The 16,204-nt window shown below is 46.3% G+C and overlaps 1 protein-coding gene across 11 annotated transcripts in view; it reads left to right on the top strand.

The window, feature by feature from the left end:
* Nucleotides 1-16,204, top strand: part of IQSEC1 (IQ motif and Sec7 domain ArfGEF 1) — a 1,051,066-nt gene that overhangs the window by 755,173 nt on the left and 279,689 nt on the right. Inside the window, exon 1 of one of the 11 annotated variants that reach the window (XM_068251860.1) lies at nucleotides 15,384-15,407. The exons of the other annotated variants lie outside the window; for them this stretch is intronic. The gene's annotated coding sequence lies outside the window, so the exon portion shown is untranslated. Of the gene's footprint in view, nucleotides 1-15,383; nucleotides 15,408-16,204 lie in introns of those variants that run through there. 11 annotated transcript variants of the gene reach the window in all.

Here is a 16,204-nt window from a genome sequence, read left to right as displayed (position 1 = left end):
CAGGACGGCGGCGTGGGAGTAATCTGTGCGCATGAGGCTGGAGGAAGCCCCAGGTATGTATAGAATACTAAGTATTCTTCATCTCTGCTACACTATAAGCTGCTCGTTGGTTCTGGGTCAGCAATTGCTCCACATGCTGGTTCTGGGTCAATGATAGATCTTCACACTGATTCTGGGTCAGAGACTGAGCTGCACACTGGTTCTGTGGTTCTGGGTCAGTGATTGTGCTGCATGCTGGATATGAGCCAGTGTTTAATCTACATGCTGGTTCTGTGTCAGTGTTTGATCTGCACACTGGTTCTGGGTCAGAGACTGAGCTGCATACTGGTTCTGGGTCAGTGATTGAGCTGCATACTGGTTCTGGGTCAGTAATTGAGCTACATGCTGGTTCTGTGTCAGTGTTTGATCTGAATACTGGTTCTGTTTCAGAGACTGAGCTGCATACTGGTTCTGGGTCAGTGATTGAGCTGCATGCTGGTTCTGTGTCAGTGTTTGATCTGCATACTGGTTCTGGGTCAGAGACTGAGCTGCATACTGGTTCTGGGTCAGAGACTGAGTTGCATACTGGTTCTGGGTCAGAGACTGAGTTGCATACTGGTTCTGGGTCAGAGACTGAGTTGCATACTGGTTCTGGGTCAGAGACTGAGCTGCTTACTGGTTCTGGGTCAGTGATTGAGCTGCATGCTGGTTCTGTGTCAGTGTTTGATCTGCATACTGGTTCTGGGTCAGAGACTGAGCTGCATATTGGTTCTGGGTCAGTGATTGAGGTGCATGCTGGTTCTGTGTCAGTGTTTGATCTGCATACTGGTTCTGGGTCAGAGACTGAGCTGCATACTGGTTCTGGGTCAGAGACTGAGTTGCATACTGGTTCTGGGTCAGAGACTGAGTTGCATACTGGTTCTGGGTCAGAGACTGAGCTGCTTACTGGTTCTGGGTCAGAGACTGAGCTGCTTACTGGTTCTGGGTCAGTGATTGAGCTGCATGCTGGTTCTGTGTCAGTGTTTGATCTGCATACTGGTTCTGGGTCAGAGACTGAGCTGCTTACTGGTTCTGGGTCAGAGACTGAGCTGCTTACTGGTTCTGGGTCAGTGATTGAGCTGCATGCTGGTTCTGTGTCAGTGTTTGATCTGCATACTGGTTCTGGGTCAGAGACTGAGCTGCATACTGGTTCTGGGTCAGAGACTGAGCTGCTTACTGGTTCTGGGTCAGTGATTGAGCTGCATGCTGGTTCTGTGTCAGTGTTTGATCTGCATACTGGTTCTGGGTCAGAGACTGAGCTGCATACTGGTTCTGGGTCAGTGATTGAGGTGCATGCTGGTTCTGTGTCAGTGTTTGATCTGCATACTGGTTCTGGGTCAGAGACTGAGCTGCATATTGGTTCTGGGTCAGTGATTGTGCTGCATACTGGATATGAGCCAGTGTTTAATCTACATGCTGGTTCTTGGTTAGTGATTGAGCTATATACTGGTTCTGGGTCAGAGACTGAGCTGCATACTGGTTATGGGTCAGAGACTGAGCTGCATACTGGTTCTGGGTCAGAGACTATTGTAGGCAGAGTATTGGCATGGCAACCAGCAAGTAGGCCGTATGTAAAATGAAGTTAGTGCGGTCACTTGCTATATTCTGTGCTTCCTGTTTGCAGGTGTTTGTGGTACATAGGAAATAAGTAGTAACTATGATGGTGTAATGATCTGATGTGACTTTTTGTTTGCTGTTTATTTGTGTCGTGTTTGGTTGTATCCCTCTCCTCTGCCTGTGTATGAGGCCGGTTCTGTCTCCGGGTTATGGCCAGTGATAGCGGCACTGCAGTGTTATAGCGCATTGTCACCTGGTTATGATTTACATCACTGGTCAGTCTCTACAAGACATTACATCTGGCTTTATGGCTCAGGCAGTTCTCTTATAAAGCAGTAAATAACTCGCGGCTGCTGAAGTGGGACCTGAGCCGGCATGTTATACTGTATATATCAGACAGAGGAGGCCGTAATCAGTATTACAGTGGTTAGATGAGAATACCAATCTGAGGGTTTCAGGGGTACGAAGCCTTTAAAGGACTATTCCAGCCAAAAAAGTGAGCCGTTAAAATCTGACAGAACTGACAGGTTTTTAGACTAGTCCATCTCCTCATGGGGGATTTATTTGTTTTCAAAAGCATTTCCTGAACGACAGTCTAGCTGCCAAAATAGTAAAATACCAGCAAGTCTCCCTATTCACTGACACTCTATTTTGGCAGTTAGACTGAGCAACTGCCATTCAGGAAATGCTTTTGAAAACAAAGAAAGCCCCGAGAATCCCCCATGAGGAGATGGATTAGTCGGTCTGTGAGATTCGGGGGGAGTCACTCTCTTGATTCGGAATGCTGGTCTTCACCCCTGCATCCCTAGATATTGGGGGCTGATATCTGGGGAGGGGACCCATAGATTTGGGGGGGGGGGGTGGTTTGAAGGCCATCCTGAGGAAGGTAAGATGTGCTGTAAAGTATCCAATCCCTTATAATAATTCCCCTGTCCCTGCGTCCTCGTGCGTCCATACCTGCTGCCTACCACACATGTGTAGCACGCACGAGTTGCGGGGGTGGGGCTAGCACCTGTTATTAAATGGGCGGGGCTTTTTTACTAGTAAAAATATAATATACAAAGATGGTAAAGGAGGGTTGGGCCTTCTAGACAGAACTTACTAGAAAATACAAATGTATTCATATTTGTGTCAAGCAAATGTGCTTCGCTTGACACGACTGGCATCCTCCAGTAAAAATGTTTCATAATCTTGGATAGTGTAAGCGTCTATTGGGGTTGATGCGCTAAAGTGCGGTAATATTCTTGGGCACAGACAGAGTATCATCAGTGGACAGTTTTACTCTGACCACACATCATGCCATATTTCACACAGTTATTTTATACAAGCTTAAATTATCTCTTGTCATGCGTGTCCCTAAAGTAACGACCATTGTATGTTAAGTTACCCATTGACTATTCAATCTCGATTGTACAATCTTGTGTGACTGTATCAAATCAATAAGGTAGACAGGTATGTTTGCTTAAGATGCTGTGAACAGATACTTTAGTTGGTCTCTAGGATGGTGGAGTCCCACCCCTGCCCTACTGGGACGGTGGAGTCCCACCCCTGCCTTACTGGGACGGTGGAGTCCCACCCCTGCCTTACTGGGACGGTGGAGTCCCACCCCTGCCTTACTGGGACGGTGGAGTCCCACCCCTGCCTTACTGGGACGGTGGAGTCCCACCCCTGCCTTACTGGGACGGTGGAGTCCCACCCCTGCCTTACTGGGACGGTGGAGTCCCACCCCTGCCTTACTGGGACGGTGGAGTCCCACCCCTGCCTTACTGGGACGGTGGAGTCCCACCCCTGCCTTACTGGGACGGTGGAGTCCCACCCCTGCCTTACTGGGACGGTGGAGTCCCACCCCTGCCTTACTGGGACGGTGGAGTCCCACCCCTGCCTTACTGGGACGGTGGAGTCCCACCCCTGCCTTACTGGGATGATGGAGCCCCACCCCTGCCTTATCCTCCCCTCTACTTCCTTCATACACAGGAAGTGATGTCAGTGATTATGCTCAGAGGTGGGCTCCCCAGCGGGACTATCCTACATTTAGCAAGAGAATAGTGAGTTTTAGTGTTTAGTTATGGGGGGGGGGGCGTTCTGGGGGCAGACGTGTGTGGGCGGCAACGTGTGCTGGTGGTCATTTTTTTAAGTAGGCCTAATGGACTAGTCTATCAATATTTATCTATATGGCTGGTTATCTATCTATCTATCTATCTACCTATCTATCTACCTGTAATGCTGGGGGGGCACACTTTGACCACCCAGGGCAACAAGGCTAAGTAGCTGGATAATGAAAGAGGCTCCACAGATGGACTCAGGAGTAATGAACAAGGGAGCAAGATTTCCCAGAGCCACTGCAGCTCTGGGCCACCTATCAGACTAGATGCTAAGTGATACAATACACAACAGACGTAGTCGGTAACAGGCTTGGGTCATACACGATAGATCAGATGGCAGCAATACAGAAGGGCTAGGCGGAGTCGGTAACAGGCTAAGGTCATAAAGGTTAATTCAGAAAAATAACAAACGGCTCAACTAACGGATAAATATATATTCGCTGATCTGCATATATATTTATCAAGAAACTAGCTAAATCGCAAGTAATAACAATTGACAAACAGACAGACAGACGGAATGCTGCCAATCTAGTCGTTGCTGCAGCGACGGCAACATTCACACTGAGATAGACAAGACTAACAGGTAGGAGCGTAACTAATGGCAACCACTGCTAAAGTTCATCCTCAAGAACAAGGCTAGAAGGAATAGTACCAGTCACTAACGTGGCGCTGGCAGAATCTCACTATCAGGATCAGAAGGATTTCACTGAGCCCCGCAGGTCAGCAAACGTCCAGCAGACATGAAAATACAGAGCTAGGCATTATACATTTACAATGACCACTTTCACAGCATAGACCCAACGACAACTCAAAGAGCTGAACGCTATGATGGGCGAGGTCTAAAAGGGGAGGCAGACTTTTATGCTGGCATCAGCCAATGGATGCAAGCATGCAAATCTCTACACAGCTGAATGGTAATCACTCAATCCTGAGCTGGCTTGATTACCATTTGCTAGCTGGCTGTGAATGCAAAGGACTCCCATAAGAAATGCATGCAGTATTATGTAACAACATGCATGCAGGAAATCCAGGGCTATCTGGCCGCAGCTCAGCTGCAACGAGCAATTGGTGGAATGATGACAGCATCCTGAGCTGCCCAGAACTGCAGAGCGATCGCAAATGACAATGAGACTCACTGCGAATGCACAACCGAATGTAAGCAGATAAGCCAGAACTGTCCGTTTGCAGATCCACTGCAATGGAGAGAATACGCTACAGGAGGGATCCTTACACTACCGTATCTATCTATCCATCCCTCCCTCCCTGTCTCTCACTGATACATACATCTATAGCCATGCTGGGCAGTGTGGTAGATGACAGCAGAGCCAGTGTTTAGGCTGACTAGCTATACAGTGACGGCTATAAGGGACAGGGATATTGTGGAGTGATGACACTGCAGTTGGCTGCATCTGGTTTGTTTTGTGGCGTAGTGAAGATTAATCTTGTGTAATATGTGGGGAGATATCTCCAGTTTATATGGCTGCTCTCATCAGGAGATCTCATTTATATTAAATGAGTGTATTTTCCCTGCGTCTTACTATTGTTATGTCTGGTTTTTATTTTGATTGCACCCGGGGCAGAGATATGGCACACGGAATGCGCTATTAGAGATATTTAGGGAAATTGGGCTCTTTGCTGACTCTGACAATGCGATGGGCAGCACGGTGGTGTAGTGATTAGCGCTCTCTCTTTACAGCGCTGGGTCCCTGGTTCAAATCCCAGCCAGGGCACTATCTGCATGGAGTTTGTATGTTCCTACTGTGTCTGTATGGGTTTCCTCCGGGCACTGCAGTTTCCTCCCACATCCCAAAAACATACAGATAAGTTAATTGGCTTCCCCTAAATTGGCCCTAGACTACGATACATACACTACACGATACATACATAGACCAAGGACTATGGCAGGAATTAGATTGTGAGCCCCTCTGAGGGACAATTAGTGACAAGACTATATACACTCTGTACAGCACTGTGTAATATGTTGGTGTTATATAAATACTAAAGAATAATAATAATGCTTATAGTCCGACAGACTCAGATTAAAGATTCATTCAGAAAATGGTAATAGTTGTCACTGGGTACATGAATACTAAGATAAATAAAACTCAACGTAATGGTGTTATTGTGTAAAATGTTTTTCAGTACCTTCTACCCCTTTTATTCTAGTGGTCATGTGACAGCAGCCCAGGTCTTTTCCTCTTCTCAGGCTTGCACTGGCACCTCTAGGGATGGCACACACCTCATGCTGCCACTGACCCCCCCTCCCCCCTCTGCTGTTCTGCATGGGAGGGGAGGAGGCGTGGCATACAATGCCCCTTGACTTCCTTTCCAGGTGCCTTCTGGGAGAGAACAGCTGGCCCTCCTTACATCAGCCAATTAAAAGAGGTGTGACTCAGGCAAGGGGTGTGTTCTGGACAGCCATGCTCCTGGAGAGCTCGGAGGAGGAGGGAACTTGGCTGTCTGCCCCAAGAGACAGGTCACATGACCACATCATTTAAAGGTGGAAGTGAGCAACTGCCATTCTTTTTAAAACCTTAGAACTGCTGCTTGCTGTGAGGAAAGAGGGGGACGTAATTAAGCCAAATTTGTGGAGAATGGCTTGAAGTGTAATATAGGAAACTACCGTAACTCTGTTTTATTCTACTAATAGAATAAAACACTGAAAAGTTAAATAAAAACATGAATATGGATTGCAGGCAAAAGCTGATAAGCAACAATTATTAGTATGTATTATTAATTTTATTATCATTTAAAGTGATCCAGAGTGAAGCACCCTCCTGTATTTTACCATATATATCAGTGGGAACTTTAGAGAAAACACCTATCCTGCTCTCTGTTTCATTCTGCACTGCACAGCCTGCCTGTTATCAGCCCTGATAAAATCCCCCACTGAGCATTGAGTTTGGCTTTGCTATAATGATTCAGCTATAATGATTCCTGAGCAGAGCCAGCAGCGGGCAGGCTTGGACTTGAAAAGACATGAGAGAACACAGACTGAGCTATAAATATTCCTGAGCAAAGCCAAACTGAATGCTCAGTCTGGGATTTTATCAGGGCTGATTAGAAGCAAACTGTGCAGTGCAGAATGAAACAGAAAGCAAGGTAGGTGTTTTCTCTAATGTTCCCACTGATACATATGGTAAAATGCATGAGGGTGCTTCATCTCTGGTTCCCTTTAAAGAGACTCCGTAACAAAAATTGCATCCTGTTTTTTATCATCCTACAAGTTCAAAAAGCTATTCTAATGTGTTCTGGCTTACTGCAGCACTTTATACTATCACTGTCTCTGTAATAAATCAACTTATCTCTCTCTTGTCAGACTTGTCAGCCTGTGTCTGGAAGGCTGCCAAGTTCTTCAGTGTTGTGGTTCTGCTATGAACTCCCCCCTCCAGGCCCCTCTATGCACACTGCCTGTGTGTTATTTAGGATTAGAGCAGCTTCTCTCTTCTCTCTTCTCTTTTACAAGCTGGATAAATCATCCTCTGAGCTGGCTGGGCTTTCACATACTGAAGAATTACAGACAAGGGCAAAGCTGTTTGCAGGAAGAAACAAGCAGCCTGAAACTTCAGTGCATGAGAACAGGGGGAAAGAAACACACAAATGATCTCTTGAGATTCAAAAGGAAGTCTGTATACAGCCTGCTTGTGTATGAATGTATTTTCTATGTGTGGACATACTGTACATCAACCTACTTCCTGTTTTGGTGGCCATTTTGTTTGTTTATAAACAAACTTTTTAAAACTGTTTTTAACCACTTTTAATGCGGCGAGGAGCGGCGAAATTGTGTCAGGGGGTAATAGGAGATGTCCCCTAACGCACTGGTATGTTTACTTTTGTGTGATTTTAACAATACAGATTCTCTTTAAGTTTATGAAGCAGCTTGAGCCAGCTTTCCTGATTACTTGGTACCACCCTGAGGAAGGGTTGTTAGCACACGAAACTGGTCACCACATGTTTCTCTAATCTTTTTTGTGGTTAATTGTCAGCAATGTGTACGATTTTGAAAACGATGTGTCCATAAAGTCTATGGCACTTCCCCCGGCATCCTGTATCGTTGAACGATCCTTCGTGAGTGATCGCTTGGTATGTCGGTTGCAGTCTCCTGCCATAGTTCACATCGCATCAGTCACAGCTCTGCTGATCGCGGAATAATCGTTCATCGGTCATGTCACATGATTCTATCTCTCGGTGTGTCCGTAGTTTATCAGAGTATATTGGCAGCTGCAGACACACGGCTAATGATCTCCGGCCTGGTCACTGCGATCCGCGGTCAGCAGCCTGTCATCTATAATCCGATCTGCTGGCAGACTGAGGAATATAAATGACGGCAGATTCTCTGAGGTCTGAGTGATAATCGTTTCCACCCAGGCTGATCTCATCCCTGATTAGTTCCAGATTGGGGAGGCCTGCTGCTGAGGAGTGCAGTCTTGTACCTCCTTCCCTCTGGTGGTGTGAAAGTGCTTAGTCACGGGCTATCACCATGCCTCACCCCTTCATATTACAGGCTGGAATCTTATGGTATAAATTATCTGGAAAACAAAAGTTTGCTTTTTTAAAACAAAAAGAATTTGCGATAATTCAGGTTGGAGTGAGCTTGAGATGTCTCCCAGTTCATCACTGCTGAATATATGCAAATTAACCATTGTCGTCCTTAGAAGCTAAGCTTAGTCGTAAGAAGCTGGTTAATTTGCATATATTCAGCAGTCATGCACTGGGAGACATCTCAAGCTCACTCCAACCTGAATTATCGCAAATTCTTTCTATTTTAAGAAAGCAAACTTTTGTTTTTCTTAACATCTTAGTAAGGGAGCTTTTAGGACAATTGTAGTCCCTTATACACTCCAATGAGTTCTGGGTCACCATGAGCTGGCTGGGTAGTCTGTACCTCTCGGTGTTACAAGCCCTACTGCATAGAGCCAAATTAATCCATGCCATGCACTGATGAGGATCAAACAATCCGAAACGGTCTGTATGCATGTTGGATTATTATGGCTCTGTACATATTAACAAGCTGACACATCATTGCATTCCAGCGGTTCTGGAGGTGTGTTTAGCTTCTAAGGGTACAATGGTTAATTTGCATATATTCAGCAGTCATGCACTGGGAGACATCTCCAGCTCACTCTAACCTGAATTATCGCAAATTCTTTCTGTTCTAGGAAAGCAAACTTTTGTTTTTCTTAACATCTTAGTAAGGGGGCTTTTAGGACCATTGTAGTCCCTTACACACTCCAATGAGTTCTTGGTCACTGTGAGTTTTCTGGTTAGTCTGTACCTATAAATTATCCCAAACACAAAAGACAGGGGTCAGCGCTCTCAGGCCAAGTCTCCGCATACAGGTTTAATTCTGTCATTGTTCTGTATGGGGAGGGACCGTCCATGGTGGGTGGGATTTAATTCTGTCATCGTTCTGTGTGGGGAGGGACCGTCCATGGTGGGTGAGATTTAATTCTGTCATCGTTCTGTGAGGGGAGGGACCGTCCATGGTGGGTGAGATTTAATTCTGTCATCGTTCTGTGAGGGGAGGGACCGTCCATGGTGGGTGAGATTTAATTCTGTCATCGTTCTGTGAGGGGAGGGACCGTCCATGGTGGGTGGGATTTAATTCTGTCATCGTTCTGTGAGGGGAGGGACCGTCCATGGTGGGTGAGATTTAATTCTGTCATCGTTCTGTGAGGGGAGGGACCGTCCATGGTGGGTGGGATTTAATTCTGTCATTGTTCTGTGTGGGGAGGGACCGTCCATGGTGGGTGAGATTTAATTCTGTCATCGTTCTGTGAGGGGAGGGACCGTCCATGGTGGGTGAGATTTAATTCTGTCATCGTTCTGTGTGGGGAGGGACCGTCCATGGTGGGTGAGATTTAATTCTGTCATCGTTCTGTGAGGGGAGGGACCGTCCATGGTGGGTGAGATTTAATTCTGTCATCGTTCTGTGAGGGGAGGGACCGTCCATGGTGGGTGAGATTTAATTCTGTCATCGTTCTGTGAGGGGAGGGACCGTCCATGGTGGGTGAGATTTAATTCTGTCATCGTTCTGTGAGGGGAGGGACCGTCCATGGTGGGTGAGATTTAATTCTGTCATCGTTCTGTGTGGGGAGGGACCGTCCATGGTGGGTGAGATTTAATTCTGTCATCGTTCTGTGAGGGGAGGGACCGTCCATGGTGGGTGAGATTTAATTCTGTCATCGTTCTGTGAGGGGAGGGACCGTCCATGGTGGGTGAGATTTAATTCTGTCATCGTTCTGTGAGGGGAGGGACCGTCCATGGTGGGTGAGATTTAATTCTGTCATCGTTCTGTGAGGGGAGGGACCGTCCATGGTGGGTGAGATTTAATTCTGTCATCGTTCTGTGTGGGGAGGGACCGTCCATGGTGGGTGAGATTTAATTCTGTCATCGTTCTGTGAGGGGAGGGACCGTCCATGGTGGGTGAGATTTAATTCTGTCATCGTTCTGTGTGGGGAGGGACCGTCCATGGTGGGTGAGATTTAATTCTGTCATCGTTCTGTGAGGGGAGGGACCGTCCATGGTGGGTGAGATTTAATTCTGTCATCGTTCTGTGTGGGGAGGGACCGTCCATGGTGGGTGAGATTTAATTCTGTCATCGTTCTGTGAGGGGAGGGACCGTCCATGGTGGGTGAGATTTAATTCTGTCATCGTTCTGTGTGGGGAGGGACCGTCCATGGTGGGTGAGATTTAATTCTGTCATCGTTCTGTGAGGGGAGGGACCGTCCATGGTGGGTGAGATTTAATTCTGTCATCGTTCTGTGTGGGGAGGGACCGTCCATGGTGGGTGGGATTTAATTCTGTCATCGTTCTGTGTGGGGAGGGACCGTCCATGGTGGGTGAGATTTAATTCTGTCATCGTTCTGTGTGGGGAGGGACCGTCCATGGTGGGTGGGATTTAATTCTGTCATCGTTCTGTGGTGTCCATGGTGGGTGAAAGAAAAAAGATCTTTACATCATCTGTTCAAAAAAATAAAAATAAAAATGGAGTGTGTTTCAGGCAGGATCCTAAATAATTACATACAAATGTATTATATGTCACATCGGAAACCTTGGCCAAATCCAGAATACTAGAGAGTTCAGATTCAATGTGGGCTCTGAACACCTAGGGGAAGAATGTGGGTGTGGTCACAGCAGGGGAAGAATGTGGGTGTGGTCAAAGCAGGGGAAGAATGTGGGTGTGGTCACAGCAGGGGAAGAATGTGGGCATGGTCACAGCAGAGCCACAGTAGGGGAAGAATGTGGAGTGGTCACAGCAGGGGCCATAGCCAGGAAAAATGTGGGTGTGGCCACAGCAGGAAGAATGAAGGCGTGGTCACCGCAGGAAGAATGTGGGTGTGGTTACAGCAGGAGGAATGTGGGTGTGGCCACAGCTGAAGGGAGTGGATTACCTGTATCTATAAATACTCAGGAATCTCTTTAGCCCAGAGGATGTCGCTCTGTAGGTGCGATGAAATGTCTCATATAACAGAAGATGTCAGCTGAGCCCTTATTTTTCCGCTGGATGCACCGTGACCCGCAGCAATGACAAATTACTGGAAAGACAGCTTTGGCAGACGCTCCACTCTAATTGCTTTCCAGCCTGTGAGGATAGAGCGTCTACCTGGCGCAGGAGAAACGCATCACCACCAGCGAATCCACACCGCAGTTTCCATCAGATTTTCCATTTTAGATGTTCAGCCTCGCACTTAACACAATGGCTTCACTTCACAAAGCCTTACGGTGGCCACACACCATACAATTAAAATATCCAATGTCACCCCAATTCGATAAATACAATCGGTTGTCCGAAAAATCGAAAGCTTTTATTTGTTTTTGATCAAGAAATCCAATTGAATTTCCCTTTTTTTTTTTTTTAGATTGGACATGTTGGAAAATTCAGATTCAGATTTTATCAATAATTGTATGGTGTGTGATAAATTGTATTCAACCAGGACCAAAATTGTATGTAACTATTAAGTACTTACCAAACTAACTTATTTCACTTTTTCCTCCTGATTTTTCTAACCAACCAATTTCTTCGGAGTTTACGATCTTTTATCCCAAAATTGCGGCAATCTCGAAAAATACGTGTGTGGTACCTTGAAGATTCTGATCGAAGCTTCCGATAATTCGGATAATTGGATCTGAATGCTCAATTCAAACCAAAATAAAAAAATTGTATGGTGTGTGGTCACCTTTAGGGCTTTGAGATAATGATTGTAATACCGCATGAGGTAAAAATCTTAAGGTCTGATGCACTAGACTGCGGTAAAGTTGCCGTGCGGAGGAAGTGTGTGGCAATTTTGCCATTACTAACGGCAAGGGAGCACCGCGGATTAGCACTCTAGAGTGTTTGGGCATTACCAGGTTAACCTGTGCATCACTATGGTAACCATAGCAACGTGTGCATAACCCTGGTAACGCCCATGGTGCTTAAAGTGAACCAGAGACGAAGCACCCTTGTGTATTTTGCCATAGAAATCAGTGGGAACATTAGAGAAAACACCTACCCTGCTCTCTGTTCCATCCTCACTGCTAAAAGTGTCTGTTATCTAGCTGAGATAAGAATCCCGGACTGAGCATTGAGTTTGGCTTTGCTATAATGACTCAGCTATAATGATTCCTGAGCAAAGCCAGCAGGGGGCAGGCTTGGACTTGAAAAGACACAAAAGAACACAGTCTCAGCTATAATCTTTCTGTAGCAAAGCCAGCCGACTGCTTAGTCGGGATTCTTATCTTAGAGGTGATAACAGGCAAATTAAACAGAGAACAATGTAACAAAGAGCAGATTAGGTGTTTACTGTCATGTTCCCACTGATTTATAAGGTAAAATACATGAGGGTGCTTCATCTCTGGTTCTCTTTAAGGGTTAAGTGCGCCCCCTGTGCAGGCCATCTTTGCGGTAGTGTCGTGCATCCAGCCTCTAGTCAATTGTCATGCCGTTTTTTTTGCACCAAATTATTACCACGTGTGAAAATCTTAGTGGATTAACTCTAAAAAACTGAGGGCCATGTGCAAGTGACTTGAGCTATCAATTGACTGCATAACTTTTTAGCATTTTACAATTGCACAAGTACAGTGGCGGCTCCAGGAAATTTTTTTAGGGGGTGCTATGCAGGTGCTGGACCAATTTCCGGGGGAGCTGAACACTCGCGCGCCGTGGCAAAAAATGGGTGTGGCTACAACCTGCGGCGCGCCGCGGTGAAAAAATGGGCGTGGTCATGACCGGATGAGGGCGGGGCTAACTGTAATTTAAAGTGAACCCAGGGTGAGAGTGATATGGTGGCTGCCATATTTATTTCCTTTTAAACAATTCTAGTTGCCTGGCAGCCCTGCTGATCTATTTGGCTGCAGTAGTGAACTGAATTACACCAGAAACAAGCCATGCAGCTAATCTTGTCAGTTCTGACAATATTGTCAGAAACCCCTGACCTGCTGCATGCTTGTTCAGGGTCTATGGTTGAAAGAATAAGAGGCAGAGGACCAGCACGGCAGCCAGGCAACTGGTATTGCTTAAAGGGAGATAAATATGGCAGCCTCAATATTATTCTCACCTCGGGTTCCCTTTAAGAGGGCCCAAGTTTTGGTGACCCTTTCCCCAGAAAATTCACATAATTGTGCAGGTTTTCTCAAGAAAATACACGTAATGTGAGCAGATTTTAACAAAAAACACGTCCAATGACCCCAATATGCACAATCGTTATCAGATATGGCTCCAATATGCACAATCGGTAGCAGATATGACCCCAATATGCACAATCGGTAGCAGATATGGTCCCAATATGCACAATCGGTAGCAGATATGGTCCCAATATGCACAATCGGTAGCAGATATGGTCCCAATATGCACAATCGGTAGCAGATATGGTCCCAATATGCACAATCAGTGGCAGATATGGTCCCAATATGCACAATCGGTGGCAGATATGGTCCCAATATGCACAATCGGTGGCAGATATGGTCCCAATATGCACAATCGTTATCAGATATGGCCCCAATATGCACAATCGGTAGCAGATATGACCCCAATATGCACAATCGGTAGCAGATATGACCCCAATATGCACAATCGGTAGCAGATATGACCCCAATATGCACAATCGGTAGCAGATATGACTCCAATATGCACAATCCGTAGCAGATATGACCCCAATATGCACAATCCGTAGCAGATATGACCCCAATATGCACAATCCGTAGCAGATATGACCCCAATATGCACAATCCGCAGCAGATATGACCCCAATATGCACAATCAGCATCACCTGAAAAAGAAAAGAAAAACCCATTTACTCACCTACAGCCAGAAGACCTTCTTTCCCGACCTCCTGTCCCGAGTCCCGACCTCATTGTGGCGCGCAGCGCCCGCGCGCCCACGATCCTCTTCCTTCCCGACGTCACGACGAGACTTCCTGCCTGCATGCAGAGAGCAGGGCTACGGGAAAATGGCCGCCCGAAGCCATGCACTGCAGACTCGAAGTCTGCAGAACAGGGCTCCGGGCGGCCATCTTACCGTAGCCCTGCCTGCTGCTCCGTGCTGCCGCTGTGTGAACTGACTTGGCGTCTTTTAGACGCCTGAAGTCAGTTCACTCCAGGGGGTGCTTTGGGGGTGCTTGGACAATTCTAGGGGGTGCTCGAGCACCCCCTTGCACCCTCCTGGCGCCGCCCCTGCACAAGTACCAAAAAGTAGTTGGAAAAGTACTATCAAAAAGTATTCTGAGCATTTCCCTGCTTGCTGCGAGTTTCAAGGACATTTTATCAAAAGGTGTGACAATATCACCTAGGAGAAAAAGTGTATGAAGGCAACAGAGGCGCCAAAAGAATAAAATCCACTAAAACATTTTTAAAAACATAAAGAGGAGGTAGTGGTGGACTTACCTCCTCAAGCAGACAAACAAACTGTCGATTTCAACAGTGAAAAGTTTTATTTATACACTACAAGAAATTGTGCAACGCATTTCACTGGCGTAACCCTGCTTCATCAGGCAGTAAAAAACAGAGTATACAACAGCTGCAGATCAGTGTAACACTAAGCGCCTCTGTTAGGAGAAAAAGTGAATTGCATATGGGCCTTCTATGTGGTATTTTACCGACCTTTTATTTTTTATCGAACATGTCTTAGTGAGTTGAAGCCAATATAAGAGTATCGCTCATCCGACATCGCCTCACGGTGTAACCCGGTAGGTTCAGGAGAGTTCCAAGCTCTCTGTTCAGAGTATTGGGGGGGGGGGGGATTCATTAGGTTTGGCCAGTAAAGAGTTTATTTAAGAGCCGTCAAGTGAGATAGTTTGCAGACAGCTGGGGTCTCAGCAGCCCAGAGCTCTCTGCCTGCAGAATGTGAGAGATCTCACATCGAGGACCCCCTCTGGTCCTGACTCACAGAGCCGCCTTTGCTGAAGCTTTGTTGACTTGGGAGAGCGAAAAAAAGGCAAACTGGTAATTTTGAGGTCTGGTCTGTTTTTTTCCTTTCTTGGAAAATGTGCATAACGTTGAGCGTAAGACAGATTCCTGCAAACCATGGAGAAGTAACATGAGAGCAGCTTGCCTCGGAGTTCTGGTCCCGGAAGTCAGGGGGGGGGGGGATTCTGCAACTTCAAGGGCTGCGATCATTGTCCTGATCTGATCCGGTGCGCAGATCTCACGGTCCTGTCCCGATAACCGTCCTCACGGCCAGACCATGAAGGGGGACGGAGGAGCCGTGTGGAACCTCATGTGGAAATACTGCCTTTCCGTAAGGACAATAAGGTAGGATCACATGGAATGAATGAGAGGAATGATTCTATCTCTGGACTGGAGGAGCCGTTCACCGATACGGATCTTCCTATAGAACTTTCACGCAACAAAAGGTGGCCATACACTTATAGATTTGCAGCAGATTTGACCATCAGATAGATTTGTAGCAGATGCCTGTCAAGTCAAATCTGTCAGGAATCTATCTGATGTGGCCACACACTAGGAAGAGATTTCCAATAGATTTCAGATGAAAATCTATTGGAAATCGATCTAAATGCAATATTGGACCATTAGATCCAATGCAACTCTATGGACCATCGATCTGCTGCCAGCAGCAGATTGACTTAGATCTTCCATCCTGTCGGGTAGATCAAATCCATTGAAATCGGCCACAAATCAATCGATCGATAGATTTGAAAGAATCAATTTCTGATTCTATAGAATCGATCGATTGCTGAAATCGACCAGTGTATGGGCCCCTTAATGCCTAGTACACAACATAGATTTTTCTGTTAGATTTTCTGTAATAAGATTATCTTCTGTAGAGACTGGTCATTATCTCTGGTGCATTGTCCTCTGGTTATCTCCTGCTGAGTAGAACAATGCCTAATTGCTCGGCAGATAGATGGTAAGATAGATACATTTCCAACATGTTGAACTTTATCTATCTGGCAGGTAAATCTAACAGAAAATCTAACAGAAGATTGTGTGGTGTGTACTGGGCATTATAGAGAGACGTGAGGATTGAATCGTTTGGCATCTGTGGCCTCTGTGAGACGAGACAAACGGTTGGAGGTCACAGGTTGGGG

This window comes from Hyperolius riggenbachi, chromosome 9, assembly GCF_040937935.1.
Source record: "Hyperolius riggenbachi isolate aHypRig1 chromosome 9, aHypRig1.pri, whole genome shotgun sequence".
Classification (NCBI taxonomy): domain Eukaryota; kingdom Metazoa; phylum Chordata; class Amphibia; order Anura; family Hyperoliidae; genus Hyperolius; species Hyperolius riggenbachi.
The sequence above is the reverse complement of the archived record's forward strand: the minus strand, read 5'-3'. Positions and strand labels throughout refer to the sequence as shown.